Here is a 17211-nt window from a genome sequence, read left to right as displayed (position 1 = left end):
CTATCCAGGGCAAAGAGAATAAGGAGAAAGTTCAAGGCCCTAAAAATCCTGTTCCATTATCACTCAGAAACTCGGGTCATGTGGTGTACTGCAGGGAGACAGAACTCTCCTAAGACAGAATAATGTGTTCACAAATAGCCCAGGTACATACAGGGACTTGATACATGATGAAGAAGCTATTAAAGTTTCAGTGAGGACTGTGCCAAAATATATTTTACTTAAATCTGAGCCTCAGAAATAACCTCAAGCTTACAGTAAACAAGAGATTAAATGAGTAAATTAAAGGATACCATTAGGAAATACTCAGACAAAACTGAATACAATTTATTCTACACAGGTATTGATTTTTACACTTTAAACAAATTTTTGAAACAACTGGAAAATTTGAAAACGTTTAGTAACAATAGCAAATTTTGTAATTATTGTTAGTTGTTTAGGTGTAATAATGACATTGCATGTATTTGGGAGATTGTCCATATTTTTAGATGCATAATGAAATACTGAGGAGTGAAATGTCAAGATAACTGCAACTTACCTGCAAATAGTTCAACAAAAACTACATAAGCACCTGTACACCCACTGATATGCACAGCAAAATATTAGAAATTGCTAATCTTTGATGGCAGGTATGAAGAACATTACTGTATGATTTTTGTTTCTTTCTGTATAATAAAATTTTAATACTACAATATTTGAAAATCAGATGGGAAACAGTATATATTGAACAAATATTGCTGAGAAAATTGACTTCTTATAAAAGTATATTTTTACTTGACATCCTAGGAGAAAACAAGAAAAAAATCTTTTCTCAGGTTACGACAGAATTTCTTTTTTTTTCTTTTTTTTTTTTACTTTTTTAAATTTTTTTTAATTTTTTGACGGGCAGAGTGGACAGTGAGAGAGACAGAGAGAAAGGTCTTCCTTTTGCCATTGGTTCACCCTCCAATGGCCGCCGCAGTTGGCGTGCTGCGGCCGGTGCACAGCGCTGATCCAATGGCAGGAGCCAGGTGCTTCTCCTGGTCTCCCATGGGGTGCAGGACTCAAGCACTTGGGCCATCCTCCACTGCACTCCTGGGCCACAGCAGAGAGCTGGCCTGGAAGAGGGGTAACCGGGACAGAATCCGGTGCCCCGACCGGGACTAGAACCCAGTGTGCTGGCGCCGCAAGGCGGAGGATTAGCCTAGTGAGCCGCGGAGCCGGCCACGACAGAATTTCTTAAGGCACAGAATATAAGTCATGGGGCCAGCACTGTGGCATAGCAGGTAAATCCACTGCCAGCAGTGCTGGCATCCCATATGGGCAGTGGTTTGAGTCCTGGCTGCTCCACTTCCAATCCAGCTCTCTGCTATGGCCCTTGAAATCAGCACATGATGGCCCAAGTTCTTGGGCCACTGCACCCTCATGAGAGACCCAGAGGAAGCTCCCATCTCCTGGCTTCAGATCTGCACAGCTCCAGCCATTGAGGCCAATTGAGGAGTGAAACAGAGGATGAAAGACCTCTCTCTCTGTCTCTGCCTCTTCTTCTCTCTGTGTGTAACTCTAAATTTCAAATAAATAAATAAATCTTTTTAAAAGAATATTAGTCATGAGAAAAAGATGTATTGATTTTACTAAATTAAAAAAAAGTAAGTAAAAATACCAAAACAGGTAAAAGGAAAAATCAGGACAATTAGAAAATATAACCTAGACAAATTAATATCTCCAAGAATTAAAAACATCAGTGGAAAAATAGAAAAAGTTCAAGAGACAGTAGCAGAGAAACTCACCCTCAGAAAACAAGTTCAACATCCCATAAACATATCCCAAGTTATATGATCTTGAAAGTTTCAATTGAAACGTGACACTCCATAAAACACAGATTGGCAAAGAATAGGAAAAATATGGTAGTAGTTTGAGATGATTGAAATTGCTATATAATTTGGGTGAAGTGGCTATTCAAATTTGATAGTTTCACTAATGCAGAAAACTGGCATACCAAATCATTTAGCAATTCTAATTACAGAAAATTCCATTCATGACAAAAAGCTATTCTTGTACTATTTGTAACTGCAAATATTAGAAACCACCCCAAAGTCAATCAACAAAAATTGAGTATATAATACAGACCTATTCATACAATAAGATATGATATGGCAGTCAAAACAAAGAATATTATATTCATAGCAACACGGAAGTTTGCAAAATGCACTTTTTTTGACAGGCAGAATGGACAGTGACAGAGAGAGACAGAGAGAAAGGTCTTCCTTTGCTGTTGGTTCATGCCCCAATGGCTGCTGCAGCCGGCACACTGCACTGGTCTGAAGATAGGAGCCAGGCGCTTCTCCTGGTCTCCCATGCAGGTGCAGGGCCCAAGCACTTGGGCCATCCTCCACTGCCTTCCTGAGCTACAGCAGAGAGCTGGACTGGAAAAGGAGCTACCAGGACAGAATCTGGTGCCCTGACTGGACTAGAACCCAGTGTGCTGGTGCCACAGGCAGAGGATTAGCCTATTGAGCCATGGTGCCAGCTACAAAAATCAAGCTGAGAAAAGAGTAACAAAGTGCCATGGTATTTGTATTAACTGAAAAATTTGAAGAAAGAAATCCAAACTGTATACCAGCACATTAATGCTCTACTGTAAAGATAGGGTAGGCAGCTACATAGTGACTCACAAAGAAGCCTCCTTGCTGGTATTGAGCCTCTGTACTCCTTTCCTATATACACCAAAGTTGCCTTGTGAAGCCAACAGTCTGTCCTTAAGGTGTTGTACTATGTGAATTAATGGTTGAAATCTTTACTTAGTATATACTAAATTGATCTTCCTTATATGAAGATACTTGAAAATGAATCTTAATGATGATTGGGTTGGGAGAGGGAGTAGGAGATGGGATGGTTTATGGGTGGGAGGATGGTTATGGGGGGAAAAACAGCTATAATCCAAAAGTTATACTTTCAAAATTTGTATTTATTAAATAAAAGTTAAAAATATGGTAATAAAACAAAGAAAAAAACCAAAAAAAGATTTGGTTATAAAAATATTGTAGCTTCTGTCTTGGGTGCTCAGTAGCACTCCCTTTCAGATGACTTGCTATGGGATCTGCAAGCACACTCTGGGTCAGGCAGTGGTGCTGATGTCCACATGATGAGTCATGGAGGGTTTCTGCCACCCACCAAGTCAGAGACTAGCAGTGATGTCTGTAGACCAAGGGTCAGAGTCAGCCTTCTCAGCTATTCATCCATCCCTGACCCTCAGGAAGCTATTCATCTATCCCTGATCCTCAGGAACTGCACAGGGTGACAAACAGCTATGTTTGGAGGAAGACTGTGACACAAGAATAGGTAACTAATACAATGAACTTATACCCAGTTTGTAAAATTAAACAGGTGCAGCCACTTGGGAGACCTGGAAGAAGCTCCTGGATCCCAACTTCAGATTGGCTCAGTCCTAGCCTGTTGCAGCCATTAGGGGAGTGAACCAGCAGAGGGAAAACCTCTCTGTCTCTAACTCTCTCTGTATCTCTACCTCTCTCTGTAACTCTTAACAAATTAAACAAGTGCAGTAATTATGAGAACATATGTTCATTTTGGGATGAAGTGTAACTTTGGGGAAAGGGATGGGTGGGCTTCTGTGCTATTTTTTCAGAGATATTTCTTTGAAAGATAGAGAGAGGGAAGGAGGGAAAAAGAGAGAGAAGGAGGGAGGGAAAAAGAGAGAGAGAGAGAGAGATGTATCAGAAGCAGAGAAGTTAAGGGTTGATCTGATACTCATATGGGATGCTGTGTTGCAAGCAAAAGTTTAACCTGCTGTGCCAGAATGCCAGCCCAGGGTAAGTCTTTAGTTATACTTACCTTTGATTTCCATGGGAAAATATTATTTTTCTTTTTACTTTTTAAAGATTTATTTATATATGTGAAAGTGTGTGTGTGTGTGTGTGTGTGTGTGTGTGTGTGTGTGTGAGAGAGAGAGAGAGAGAGAGAGAGAGAGAGAGAGAGAGAACTTCTATCCAATGGTTTACTCCTCAAATGGCCAGGACTGGGACATGCTGAAGTTATGATCCAGGAGTTTCTTCAGGATCTCCCACATGAGTGAAGGGGCCCAAGAACTTGGGCTATACTTTGCACTTTCCAGGAACATAAGCAGGGAGCTGGATCAGAACCAGAGCAACTCTGCCTCAAACTGATACCCATATGGAATGCTGGTGGTGCAGATGATAGCTTTACCCACTAAGTGTTGTAAGTTCAGTGCCATTTAACTGACTCACCAACGATCATGTCATTCATATCTGCTGATACTCAAAGTCTCACAGGTAGGGCCTCCTCCAGAAGCTTCACTGCCTAGGAGCCAATGACTGACCACAAAGGTAGCAAGAAGCTAACAAGAAATGACACCCTAGAACATCCCTGATAGAATGAACACAAAGGCTGTCAGTGCAGGCATCTTCCCCAACTCCCTCTCCCCAGCAAGAACATAGAAGGAAAAAGGAATGATGAGGCTACATAACAAACCAGGAAAATAGCAGTGAAAGGGAAAATCATAAAAATTGAAAAGCAAACATGGCAAAAATCAATCCAAAACACCTATGTTATCTCTCACATGGGTGGTAGGTGCCCAAGTTCTGGGGCCATCTTTATACTGCTTTCCCAATCACAATAGCATGGAACTGGATCAGAAGTGGACCAAACTGAACTCAAAATTGTATTCATTTCAGATGCTCATCCAAGAGGTAATAGCTTAACCTACTGTGCCACAATGCTTGGCCCAACATAGCATTTCAGACTTTGGAAACTTTGATTCAGGACAATGAAAGCCCTTTCTTGCTCCCCATGTTTCTGCTATGAGTTCTCATAAAGCAGTCTGAGTATTTTCCTATCAATCCTTTTTTGAATTCTGCCATCTTCATGGAAAAACTTGCTTTTGTTGATTTTGCATTGGTGGGGGGATCTGAGTGAAGAGGTGTTAGGGATATGCCCAAGGAGCCAAATGTAATATTTCTCTCAAACTCAACCAGACAGTAGTAGCACCATGGTTGAACATACTTGGAAGAGCTCTTTGATAAGTGCCTACTATACTCCAGGCATTTCACCCCCAAATCTCTCAACAAAACAGCTGTGAAAATAGGGAAGTTCCCAGAAGGCTCAAACCTCCTCCCCGGCCACTAGCTATGACCTGGCAAAAATGAGACTGAATTTCAATTCCCATTATCCGTAAGGTTATATTCTATTAAGTGCTCTTTAGTGTACCATATTGCCCTGATTTGAAATTTGGGATCACACTGGGAATACATAAGACAAGTCCCTAAGGGGTTCACTGTCCACAACCACCCATGATTTTCATTTTATCTCAAAGAAAGGGTATAAATAATTATTAGATTGTCCACTTGACTTCTGTCTGCTATGGAAGAAACAAAATGTTTAACAGTGATAGGAGTTCAGGTACCAGCAGAACTCAGATGAAGGCCAAAAAGGAGTAAGTTTTTGGTATGCTTTGTTTTCATGTCCATATTTTGATGTACTGTTTACTTTATTTTTTGTATTTAAATACCAATTTATTGATATTAAGAGATAAACCTAGGCACATTGAAATTCTAAGAGTTTACCTGAGCACTCAGTGATTCATATGTTTTGCAGCCCCAGATTACAAGTAGTTCAGGTTCAACCAAGAGGGCATTAGGGGAACCTTTAATAGAGTTCACCGAAGATAAACAAATAAAATGTTTAGTTGAAGTGGAGGATCCCTAGTTAGAAGTTACTTGGAGGTTTCTGACTGGTAAATTCTCTAGGCAGAGGTTAGTTGGGGGTTTCTGGTCAGTAAAGTTGAAGTTAATCTGCAGTTCTAATTGGCTAAGCTTTTAATTTTATTATTTACACTGAGTTGGGTTTTGGTTTGTTTATGCAGCAATTCAAGGACTAGAGGCACCACCAAGATTTTTTAGAGGTCTCTCTATTTTTTTTAGCATTGATGCATTTTACCTTGTATTTTTTTTAACCTTTATTTAATAAATTTCAAAAGTAAACTTTTGGATTATAGTGATTTATTTACTTTAATGTAATTATATTAATGAAGCCTTTTTTCTCAGATTAAAAAGGACTGCAAGCTATACTGCTGTTTGAAATACAAAAAAAAAAATCAGTGTGTATTCAGATTCATGTCCTCTGGGGGAAAATAAAAGTAATATTTGCTTATTAACAACACATTATAAGATTTCAAACTTAATAGATAATAGTGAAGAAAATAGAAGCCCTCCCTTCAAAGTCTTTAAGTTACATAGAGTGATCATTAGAGACCACTGGAATACACAGTGTGGCTCTTCACACATGATCCAGTGTTACCTGAGTATTCTGAGTACTCACCAGACTCACGTGGGTCATGCCTTGCACCACAGCATCAAACCCCTTCTGGGGAAAGTGCAGCAGCATGGTGCCTCTGTCCATGATAGGCTTGTATGAGTTGTGCTAGAATGGGTGATATGTAAGGGGAGACAGTCAAGAGTAACATGGAACTACATGTCCACTCATGGCTCCCACTTGCCATCACTGAATATCTGCTGTGTATTATGCTAGAGTGGGTGATGTATGAGGTAGGAAGGCATGAGGGACCAGGGCACTGCACATTCACACAGAGCTACTGTGTGTCATCACTCCATATCTGGTATTTACAGACCCATATTGCCCCTTTATGACTAAAAGTCCCTTCATATCCTCAGAACATGGAACATGACATCTGCCAACCCAAAACTCCCACCTCCCAGATAAGGAAAATGAGTCCCAGGAAAGGGAAGTTATATCACCTGAAATTGCAGCCATCTAAAGGCAGAGCTTTGTCCTCATTCAAAGTTGCCCAAATTCTTTCATTAGGAAATCTTTCCTAGGACAGAGGGAAGACACTTCTATATCAAGAATTAAAATGAAATATTGACATCACTCATGCAAATTGTATATTCCTCATCATCTCACTAGTGAAAACAAGGGAGATTATTTTAATAAACATCACTCATTCTCCATAATGAGTAATAAGTGGAGGCAGATACATGTGGTACTGCCAGCCCTGTCCACACCTGTCACCTTCTTCATCTGGAAAAGAAGGGAGAAAGGTGGTGAGTAGGCCTTCTGCAGACATGTCACATCTACCACCAGAGACAGAGAGAGCTCCCAGAAGGCCGGGAGTCCTATGCAACTGGGTCCAGCTTCTCAGGCAAATCCATGAGTTATATGATCAAAAATACCAATCAGGTCAATTTTAAGAAAATGAAATGTACCAAGTTGTCAATATTCTTTTCATATGTAAAATTATTCTCAGTTGAAAACACATAGATTTAAATTAAAACTTAGTCTGTTGATAAAAGTATTATTTCTAAAAATAGTATTTATTTAATAAAATGGAGAGAGAGAGAGAGAGAGAGAGAGAGAGAGAGAGAGAGAGAGAGAGAGATGGTTTCCATCCGCTGGTTCACTCCCCAAATGAGTGTGACAATAGCCCTGCAAGCTTACTTTAAGTAAAATGACCATTTGTGAAATCAGCAGTCAATATTGATTTTTCTGAGAATGTGCTGTATGCTCTCTTTTCCTTCCTCCCTACTCTTTTTGGAGCAGGCCTGCTTAGCTGCTGGCAGAGGTGTGAAGAAAGGCTTAGAGCCAGCTCACTGAGCTTTCTCACTTCCACTGTTATGGCTGATGAACCTCTGTCCAGTAGGCTTCAGCCATCAATTCCTGCTGAACTACAGAAACCTGATTTCTTGGAAGTCAGCATTTATTCTCTCTTCCTGTATACACAAAAACTTGGAGGGACATCCATCAGCCTTGTGATCCACACTGGCATGGGAGGCACTCTTGAAGAATGGATGGCAGCTTTTCTGTTTTCTTTTGTCTAGTACTCTCTTGCTAACTTGCTCTGACACGCTAAGGTTGAAAAGCAAGATTCCTGCTGACCTCCATGGTTTCCATGATCTGGGAATCAGATGCAATTGGCAAGGAGGCTGCAGACTTCATTATGAAGACTTCTCCTGGAGCTGAGTCACGAAGTACTGAGTTTTCCAAATCAGTGCCATCAACCAACTGAGATTGTACTCCACAGGTCAGCACCTTTACACAGAAACTGGTGAGACCTAAATTCACATCTAGGATTTTGTGCTGGGATCATGAGGAAGTAAAACAGGATTGTGTCTTCCCACTCTGCCCAACATGAAAGGCACAGAAATGGACCTGTGCCCTCGCTTACTGCACTGAGGAACACTGTATCCCAGGGTGGCACCACCACATCACAGGCAGAAGTGGTGACCTGTATGCCATCCCAAATTTCAGTTAACACCATAGGCAGCTTCTGGGTGCCTGGGAGGGTTATTTAACTGCACATGGGAAGGCAGCTAGTGCACCAGTAGGAGACTCCATGAAACCCAACCCAAGTATGAGGGCTCTGAGGCACACAGGCATTCGTTTGTTGCAGGGCATCAAGCACATCAAGGTCTTCTCATCACTTGCTCTCTGACCTCAGACTGTGTGGCCAGCAGCCTATGGCAGTGATTATGCTAAATATGGGACTTCAAAGTTCATGGGAAATGCACAATATCTTTTAATTTCATCTTCTTATGAACTTTGTAACTAATATAGTAACATCATTGACATTAGTAGGATTGCTAAGCTTTTTCCTTGATTCTTATTGATCCTTATTTTATTTTTGCCATCTTTTAGTGCTTTAATAATTTACAATATGAAACAGTAAGAAACAGAATTGTAAACTGGTGTAGGTGAGGGTTAATGTATTATTTATCTTATAATAAATTGAATGTGAATAGTGCTGATATTTCTTTTGCTTTCCTTTTAATCAGAATTGAATTTCACCAGGAAGATACTATTTGCAATGTTTACATTTCCAGCAGACAACAATTTAGAGAACAAAATTAGGCACTATGAGTTTGTTGGTAAACAGGGCTCAGTATCTAGGAGAGAATGGATGACCAACATCTTTAACTTCCCATTGATAAAATTTATGATTTAAAAAATTCAAAATTTACCAGCTGCAGATGTGAAGCTTTATACTATTTTTAGTCATAATGTGCATGCTTAAAACAAGTGAATATCATTTTAAATAATAGGGTGGTAAAAAAAGAGCATGGGGTTCAAAGATTTCTTAACATACATACACAAGGAGCTTCAAGAAGGTTTATTAAAAGTAGAATTAAGTGTATTTTTTCAAAATCTTTTAAATTCATACAGAGTTTTTATTTTTTTTAGTTTTCTTTAATACCAATCTCTGACATTATAAAACTTCATTTTTGCTTTTGTCCTTTGAGAATTTCTAAATACAAATTTATTTAAAAGAATGTCCCAAAATCTGATATTTCATTAAAAGGCATTAAAATATTTCTTAGGCATGAATGGATCCACTAGTCTTTTAGTTGTGGTTGTTTGGGGTTAACTGATGAGAAGAAACCAGGTAGGAAATGGCTAGCATACCGAGACTATCATCACAAGACAAAATGTCATTATTTTTATCTCATTTGTGTCTTGGTTGGTCTGGAGGATCCTGTGCTTCTGGGTAGGCATGAGGTGTGCACTATATGCAGGATCCTGGGATCTAGCTGTTGTACTCTGTGGTCTTCATCTTGAGGATATAGGATATTATGCTGTCTATCAAAACATTGCAAATGAGATCAGCAAAAAAAAATGTTCTTCTGTTATGTTGGAGCTCATGAACCTGGATACTGAGCCAATTGGTAGGTCTGTTCCAAGTAAGTTTTCTGAATATAATCCTGTAACTCCATCTGTGCTTTTTCCTTGAATTTTCTTTTTTTTAACTTTTATTTAATGAATATAAATTTCCAAAGTACAGCTTATGGATTACCATGGCTTCCCCCATCCATAACTTCCCTCCCACCCACAACCTTCCCCTTTCCCGCTCCCTCTCCCCTTCCATTCATATCAAGATTCATTTTCAATTCTCTTTATATACAGAAGATCAGTTTAGTATATATTAAGTAAAGATTTCAACAGTTTGCCCCCACATAGCAACACAAAGTCAAACCTGGATGCTCAGGGCTAAAGAGAACTATAACTTTAAGGGATGCGTATTCATAGCTGCCTATATCCAGCTTCGTCATGCAGTTACAGAACTCCTACAGCTTCCAGATGTGCTCCATGACCTGTTTTATCCAGTAAACAGAAAGTGTATCTTCCTGGATGCTGTTATGCAGGTGGTTGATAATGGCAGCCATAATGGTGGAGAGTGTTGGGAATCAAGACATCCACAGTATTGACAAGTTTGAGGCTCTATGTCTAACATGGCCAATCAACCCTTGAGGAAGTGAAGAGGGGGTTGGACACAGTGAACTCTGTCCTAGTTTCACAGAACACTGCGTGGAGCAATAGGGAATTTGGCTGTATGAGAAGTGAACAGCATTTTCAACCACTCATTTCAAAGGGACTTAGTACAAATCTGTGAAGAAGGGATGTACTAGCAAGTCAGGGAGCTTGGTTCACTATGGATTATCAGGCGCTGTGTGACGATACTATGGATCACCAGAGAAAGGGTTGCACTAGTTCATCAGTTCATATTTACCCCCAATTTTAAGGGCCACTGCCAAACATATAGCCTCTTCCTTTACAGTGGACTTCAGATACCCCTGCATGTGTTGAGCATTGGCCCATGAATGAGAACTGAAGACTCTTCAACATTTGGTTAAGGAACCAATTAAAACTGGGACATATAGAGCCAATAGTGAGTCTGTGGAACACACCAATTTTTTTTTTGACAGGCAGAGTGGACAGTGAGAGAGAGACAGAGAGAAAGGTCTTCCTTTTTGCCATTGGTTCACCCTCCAATGGCCACCACGGTAGGCACGCTGCGGCCTGCGCACCACGCTGATCCAATGGCAGGAGCCAGGTGCTTCTCCTGGTCTCCCATGGGGTGCAGGACTCAAGAACTTGGGCCATCCTCCACTGTGCTCCCTGGTAACAGCAGAGAGCTGGCCTGGAAGAGGGGCAACCGGGACAGGATCGATGCCCTGACCAGGACTAGAACCCGGTGTGCCGGCGCCACAAGGTGGAGGATTAGCCTAGTGAGCCGCGGTGCTGGCACCAATTTTTGTAATACAAAAAAAAAAAAAAAGACGGGCAAATTTAGGTTGTTACATGACCTCAGAGCTCTTAATAATGTCATGAAAAAGATGGGTATGAGCAGCCTGCACTTTCAGCTCCTTCTGCTATCCCTGCTCATTACCATATCATTATTTTGGACCTAAAAGATTGCTTTTGTTCTATTCCTCTCCATCCTAAAGACAAAGAGTGATTCACATTTCCAGTGCACCAGTTAAATAATAGTATCCCTACACCCTGATATCAGTGGACAGTCCTCCCCAAGGAAATGAAAAATGGTCCTAATATATGCCAGTATTATGTTAATAATTGCTGCACAACCTTTCCTTTGCCTATATCCCACAGTTTTCCCCATTCATTATATTGATGATACATTGGTAGGACATCCAGATGAGGATAACTTAGACAAACCCTTTTGTGACCTTCAGGGTATGCTGTATAAACAGACTGTACATAGCACCAGAAAAAGTACAAAAGTAGAAACCTTTGCAATATTTGGGAACAATAATTACTGACACAGCCATAAGATCTATAAAACTCCATTTGGAGTTAAAGAAAACTTTAAAGTTAAATGAGCTAAAAAAGCCCTAGGGCATATTAATTGGTGTAGACCATATTTTTCCATTACTACTGCTCAAATGAGTCCTTTATTTCAATTATTGGAGGGAGATTCCACTTTAATTCAGTAAGAATGGCTACTCTTCAGTCTCAGGAAGTATTTCAATTGATAAAGTTTTGGATAAAATGGAACTACATAGATAAAATCCAAGAAAAGGAAACACATTTACTTATAGTCCCTACCAAAAAACAACCTTTGGGAATAATGAACCAAAATCCAGAAGCAGTCAGAGTATACCCATCTCTCTCATGTACTTCCTAACTTCATCACACCTTATTTAACTATGATTATGATTCTTAATAAGGAAGGCAGAAAACAGTGTTAAGCTATTGCTGGGGTAGAGTACCATACCCTCATACTACATTTAAATAAACAAGTAGAGTATCTACATTAAAATGATCCCATAGGGCAAGCTACTATATAGCATTTTCTGAGAAAAATAAACTCCCACTACCCATCTGACTCTCCGTACTTGCAAGACTCATGTTATGCCTCAAATGCTGAGTAGACACTCTGTTCCCCAGGCTGATATCCTATGTACAAATGGTAGTTCTACAGAGACAGCCACAATGACTTGTTATAAATTAAATCAAAAACTTTCTGTTCACAAGACTTGGCATAATATTCAGGGATCAGCACAAATTTTGGAATTAGTGGGTGTTCACAATGACTTACAAATGACTTCCCAAGAGGTCAATGTCCCAGAGGAGAGAGGAGACCCTGAAGTGTATGAGGAGCATAGCTGGGGGTCCCACAAGGGTTGTGGGGAAGGAGGAAACTGTTATTGTTTTTGTCAGTGAAAGGTCAGAGTTCTTGACCCCATTGCTGTAGCCCCTGCAGCCTGGGCACCAGGAGGAGGAGAATGAATGTTCTTCCTCTTCTCAGGGCCAACCATGCCATGCAGTTTTTCTATAATACATATTTTCCATGAATTCTTTAAAGTCTAATCATATCATCCCAGATTTCATTATGCAGATATAGTGTGATTTTTTTCCAATATTAAAACATTCTTTATGTAACATAGTTACCTTAATTCATGAGTTAATGGTATTTATTTTTATTCAGCAATGAAGTCCTATCCCATTTAATGAGCAATGCTTACTTCAACTTTCCCACATAACAGGCATGTCCTGGGAAGAAACCAAGTCAATATTCCTATTAACATTTCATTGATTGTTTTAGATATACTTATTTAGCTGAAGGTCAGAGTTACAGGGAGAGATACAGAAAGACCCTGAAACTGTGGGTTCACTCCTTGCAATGTCCAAGTTGAGTCATGCAAAAACCAGGAGCTTCATCCAGGTCTCCCACATGGGTGGTGGTGACCCACACACTCAGGCCATTTTCTGCTGCTTTTCCAGGCCATTACCATGGATCAGAAGTGAAGCCACCAGGACACAAACTGGCACCTATATTGGGGGCAGGAATTGCTGCTTGTAGCTTTACCCACTATGCCAAAATGAAGGCCCCTATTTCACTGAATTGCGGGAGACAAAGGCCAGCTATACCCAATTCCACCTCAGTCTTACTTTTTAGTCTGGATTCTCTCAGATTATCCTGGAATATTTTATCTACAAAATATCCTTCAAAAGGAAGAAAGTTTTAAGGCTAAATCTTTATAGGTTACAAGTAAACATGTTTGAGTAGAAGGCAGTGTGTTTGTGCAGTATGTGTATCACATATTGTGTTGCTACAGAGGTGGTCTGCTTTATAAAGTCCAGGACACCCTAATATTGTGTGGAACACAGTTATACTAATATTTATGTTATTTAACTGAAATTCAAATTATTTTTTTTAATTTTGACAGGCAGAGTGGATAGTGAGACAGAGAGAGACAGAGAGAAAGGTCTTCCTTTTGCCGCTGGTTCACCCTCCAATGGTCGCCACTGCTGGCTCCGCACTGATCCGATGGCAGGAGCCAGGTGCTTCTCCTGGTCTCCCATGGTTTGCAGGGCCCAAGGACTTGGGCCATCCTCCACTGCACTCCCTGATAACAGCAGAGAGCAACCGGGACAGAATCCAGTGCCCTGACCAGGACTAGAACCCAGCGTGCCGGCGCCGCTAAGCAGAGGATTAGCCTGTTAAGCCACGGCGCTGGCTGAAATTTGAATTCAATTAAATGTTCCATCTTTCTAAGTCTGAATGCCTTACTCAAAAGACACATAAAAGCTTCCCAAATTAACTAATAAAATGACAAATTGCTATGTATGTTGTTTATTGTGGTTATTTCCTTCTTGTTACCAAGTGCATAAAGTCACTTGGCTATCATATAAATTTTGACTCCAATAATCTTTAAACAATTTCCCAATAATTACAGATTATTTGCTTTTCTTCTCTCTCTCTCTTTTTTTTTAACAGGCAGAGTTAGACAGTGAGAGAGAGAGAGAGAGACAGAGAGAAACATCTTCCTTTTTCATTGGTTCACCCCCCATTGGCCACTGCAGCCGGTGAGCTAGGGCCAGCACACTGCACTGATCAGAAGCCAGGAGACAGGTGCTTCTCCTGGTTTCCCATGCGGGTGCAGGGCCCAAGAACTTGGGCCATCCTCCATTGTACTCCTGGGCCACAGCAGAGAACTGGACTGGAAGAGGAGCAACCAGGACAGAATCTGGCACCCCCACCAGGACTTCAACCCAGGGCGCTGGTGCCACAAGTGGAGGATTAGCTTAGTGAGCTGTGGCACGGGCCATACACTGATTATTTTCTAGTCCTATCTTTAGGCTTCACAAAATGCCTCTCGTAATTCTAATTTGACTTCTACATTATTTTAATAGAAAAGTTTTATTTAATAAACATAAATTTCAAAAGTACAACTTTTGGATTATAGCAGTTTTTTCCCCCATAATCACCCTCCCATCTGAAAACCATCCCATTTCCACTCCCTCTCTCATCTCATTCCTCATTAAGATTTATTTTTAATTATCTTTATATATAGAAGATCAACTCTATACCAAGTAAAGATTTCAGCAGTTTGCACCCACACAGACACACAAAGTATAAACTACTGTTTTAAGACTAGTTTACCCACATAGCAACAGAAAGTGAAAAAATATTGTTGAAATCCTTACTTAATATATACTAAACTTATCTTCTGTATATAAAGAGAATTGAAAATGAATCTTGATGTGAATGGAAGGGGAGAGCGAGTGGGAAAGGGGAAGGTTGCGGGTGGGAGGGAAGTTATGGGGTGAGAAGCCATTGTAATCCATAAGCTGTACTTTGGAAATTTATATTCACTAAATAAAAGTTTAAAAAAAGACTAGTTTACCATTAATTCTCATAGCAAAACAAATTAAGGACAGAGGTCCTACATGGGGAATAAGTGCACAGTGATTTCTGTTGTTGATTTAAGAGTGTCAACTGTTAAATTGACTTCTACATTATTGTAGTAACATTCTACTGAATAGAAAAACTTCCCTTGTTAGCTGAGGCTATTAGTAATGCTCAAGCTATGATTCCTAATCAAAGCACAGGAAGGCAGGATCACTGCTTCCATAACAATGGCTACAACTTGACCTTTTCTCAAATAGCCACAACTCAAGCACCATGACTCTAAGAATAGGATGCCTTGTATGAGGGAAGATTAGACTGTTTGTGCTCTTTGACCTAATAATGTCATTTCTAGGAATTTATGCTAAGGAAACAGAATCCACAAAGACATCTGCAGATGATGTTCCTTACAGGTTTATTTGTAATAGCAATAAATCAACAAATAAATAGGAACAAAAATGGAGGTCAACATTCAAATCTCCATCAGCATAGGATTAGGTATGTCCCCAGATAGTGAACCAAACAAGATTAGTCTCCTAATGGGACCTGACCCTACTGTCCAGTCTCAACAAACTATGTGATCTCATAAAAACACCAAAGACAAAAAAGCCCTCTGTGCTTCAAATCCACCAATAGATTCCCATTTTAATTTTATTAATTATTTATTCATTTGAAAAAGCTAAAATTATATTTTAATTATGAACAATGGGTATTTCAAAATGTTTGAGGGAAAAAGAACTCAAAGCTAAATTTATTTTAGTGGAAGAAATTTTGAAATCTATGTATGTATGTGATCTATAAAAACTAATAGAACATGTTTATTATAAAAATCTATACATAGATTCAAATCTTTTCCAACAAAAATAATCTCTTTATTCCATTTTGCATGAACTATCTGAAATATCATTGTCTGCATTGTTCTGCAATATGTACACATTGTAGAATGACCAAACAGTAAATTAATACATATATCATCTTGCACATTTTTAAGAGGCAGTAGTTTTTAAATCTATTTTTTCTACAATTTTGGAGATTACAATAAATTTTTATTAACCATAGTCACCATGTTTCACATTTTATTCATGATCCAGCTCAATTATCTTCTATTTTTTGATTACATACCCACATTTTTCTTCCACTAATTAAGATCTTTAACTTTATTGTCTATTGAACTTAAATGTTCTTTTCCTAGTTTCTTAAAGTTACTCTATTATTATGTTTTAATATTAAATATTACTAATTAGTGAGATTTTTCAAACTATTATAGCTAAACTAACATTTTCCCCTATGCTAGGACCGGACACATTACAACATTTTATTTTTTTCTCTAGAGCACTTTAAAAACAAACTATTTTTACACAACATTTTATTTTGCGCTACCTTGTTGAAACATGCTCTATGAGGTCAGAGTTTTTGACATTCAGCCCACTCCAGAATGTAGAATGAATTATAGAAAATTCAGATATATGAATCTCATTTTCAATACAAGTTAGCAATTAACAGGCAGCCCCATAAAGTATAAAACAAACAAAAAAATCCAAAAAACTGAAAATCAAATAAATTATATTTGTTATGAGAGAGTGATTTATAGGCTGATAATGCAGAGGTAGTCAGTAGTACATACGGAAGTGTCTACATTTGAATATCTGAGAAAGATAATTGAAAATGAATCTTGATGTGCATGAAAGGGGATAGGGAGCAGGAGAGGGGAGGGTTGTGGGTGGGAAGAAAGTTATGGGGGAAAAAACATTGTAATGCATAAGCTGTACTTTGGAAATTTATATTCACTAAATAAAAGTTGAAAAAAAAACATAAAACAGGAAAGCTCCTATATAAATCCAGTAAGTTGAATCACATTTTGAAAATCCCAAACAACCAACCAAGAAAAAAGTCACACAGTAAAATTTCAGGTCCAGATTTACAGAATGCTCCAGAGTTTTAAGGAAGACAGAACAGATCTACATTTCCCAGACCTACCCAAAGCAAAAATAAGCAGAGAGCATTTTTAAATTTCCTTTGGAAAATCAATGTTACTTTGATGATGAAGCAAGTGGACCAGGCTATGAAATAAAAATTGTTTTTTAAAAGCATCCATTCATAAACTGAGCTAGAGGTATCCAAAGCAAAGTAATAATGTAATAAATTAAACCAGATAAGAAAACATCAATAGCAAGCAAGATATAATAAAAAATGAAACAGTCGTTAAAGTTCTCAGACAAGTCATTCAGGTAGGTAAAAATTACAGGAAGAAAAAC

Source organism: Lepus europaeus, chromosome Y, assembly GCF_033115175.1.
Source record: "Lepus europaeus isolate LE1 chromosome Y, mLepTim1.pri, whole genome shotgun sequence".
In the NCBI taxonomy this organism is placed as follows: domain Eukaryota; kingdom Metazoa; phylum Chordata; class Mammalia; order Lagomorpha; family Leporidae; genus Lepus; species Lepus europaeus.
Note: the sequence above shows the minus strand (reverse complement) of the source record.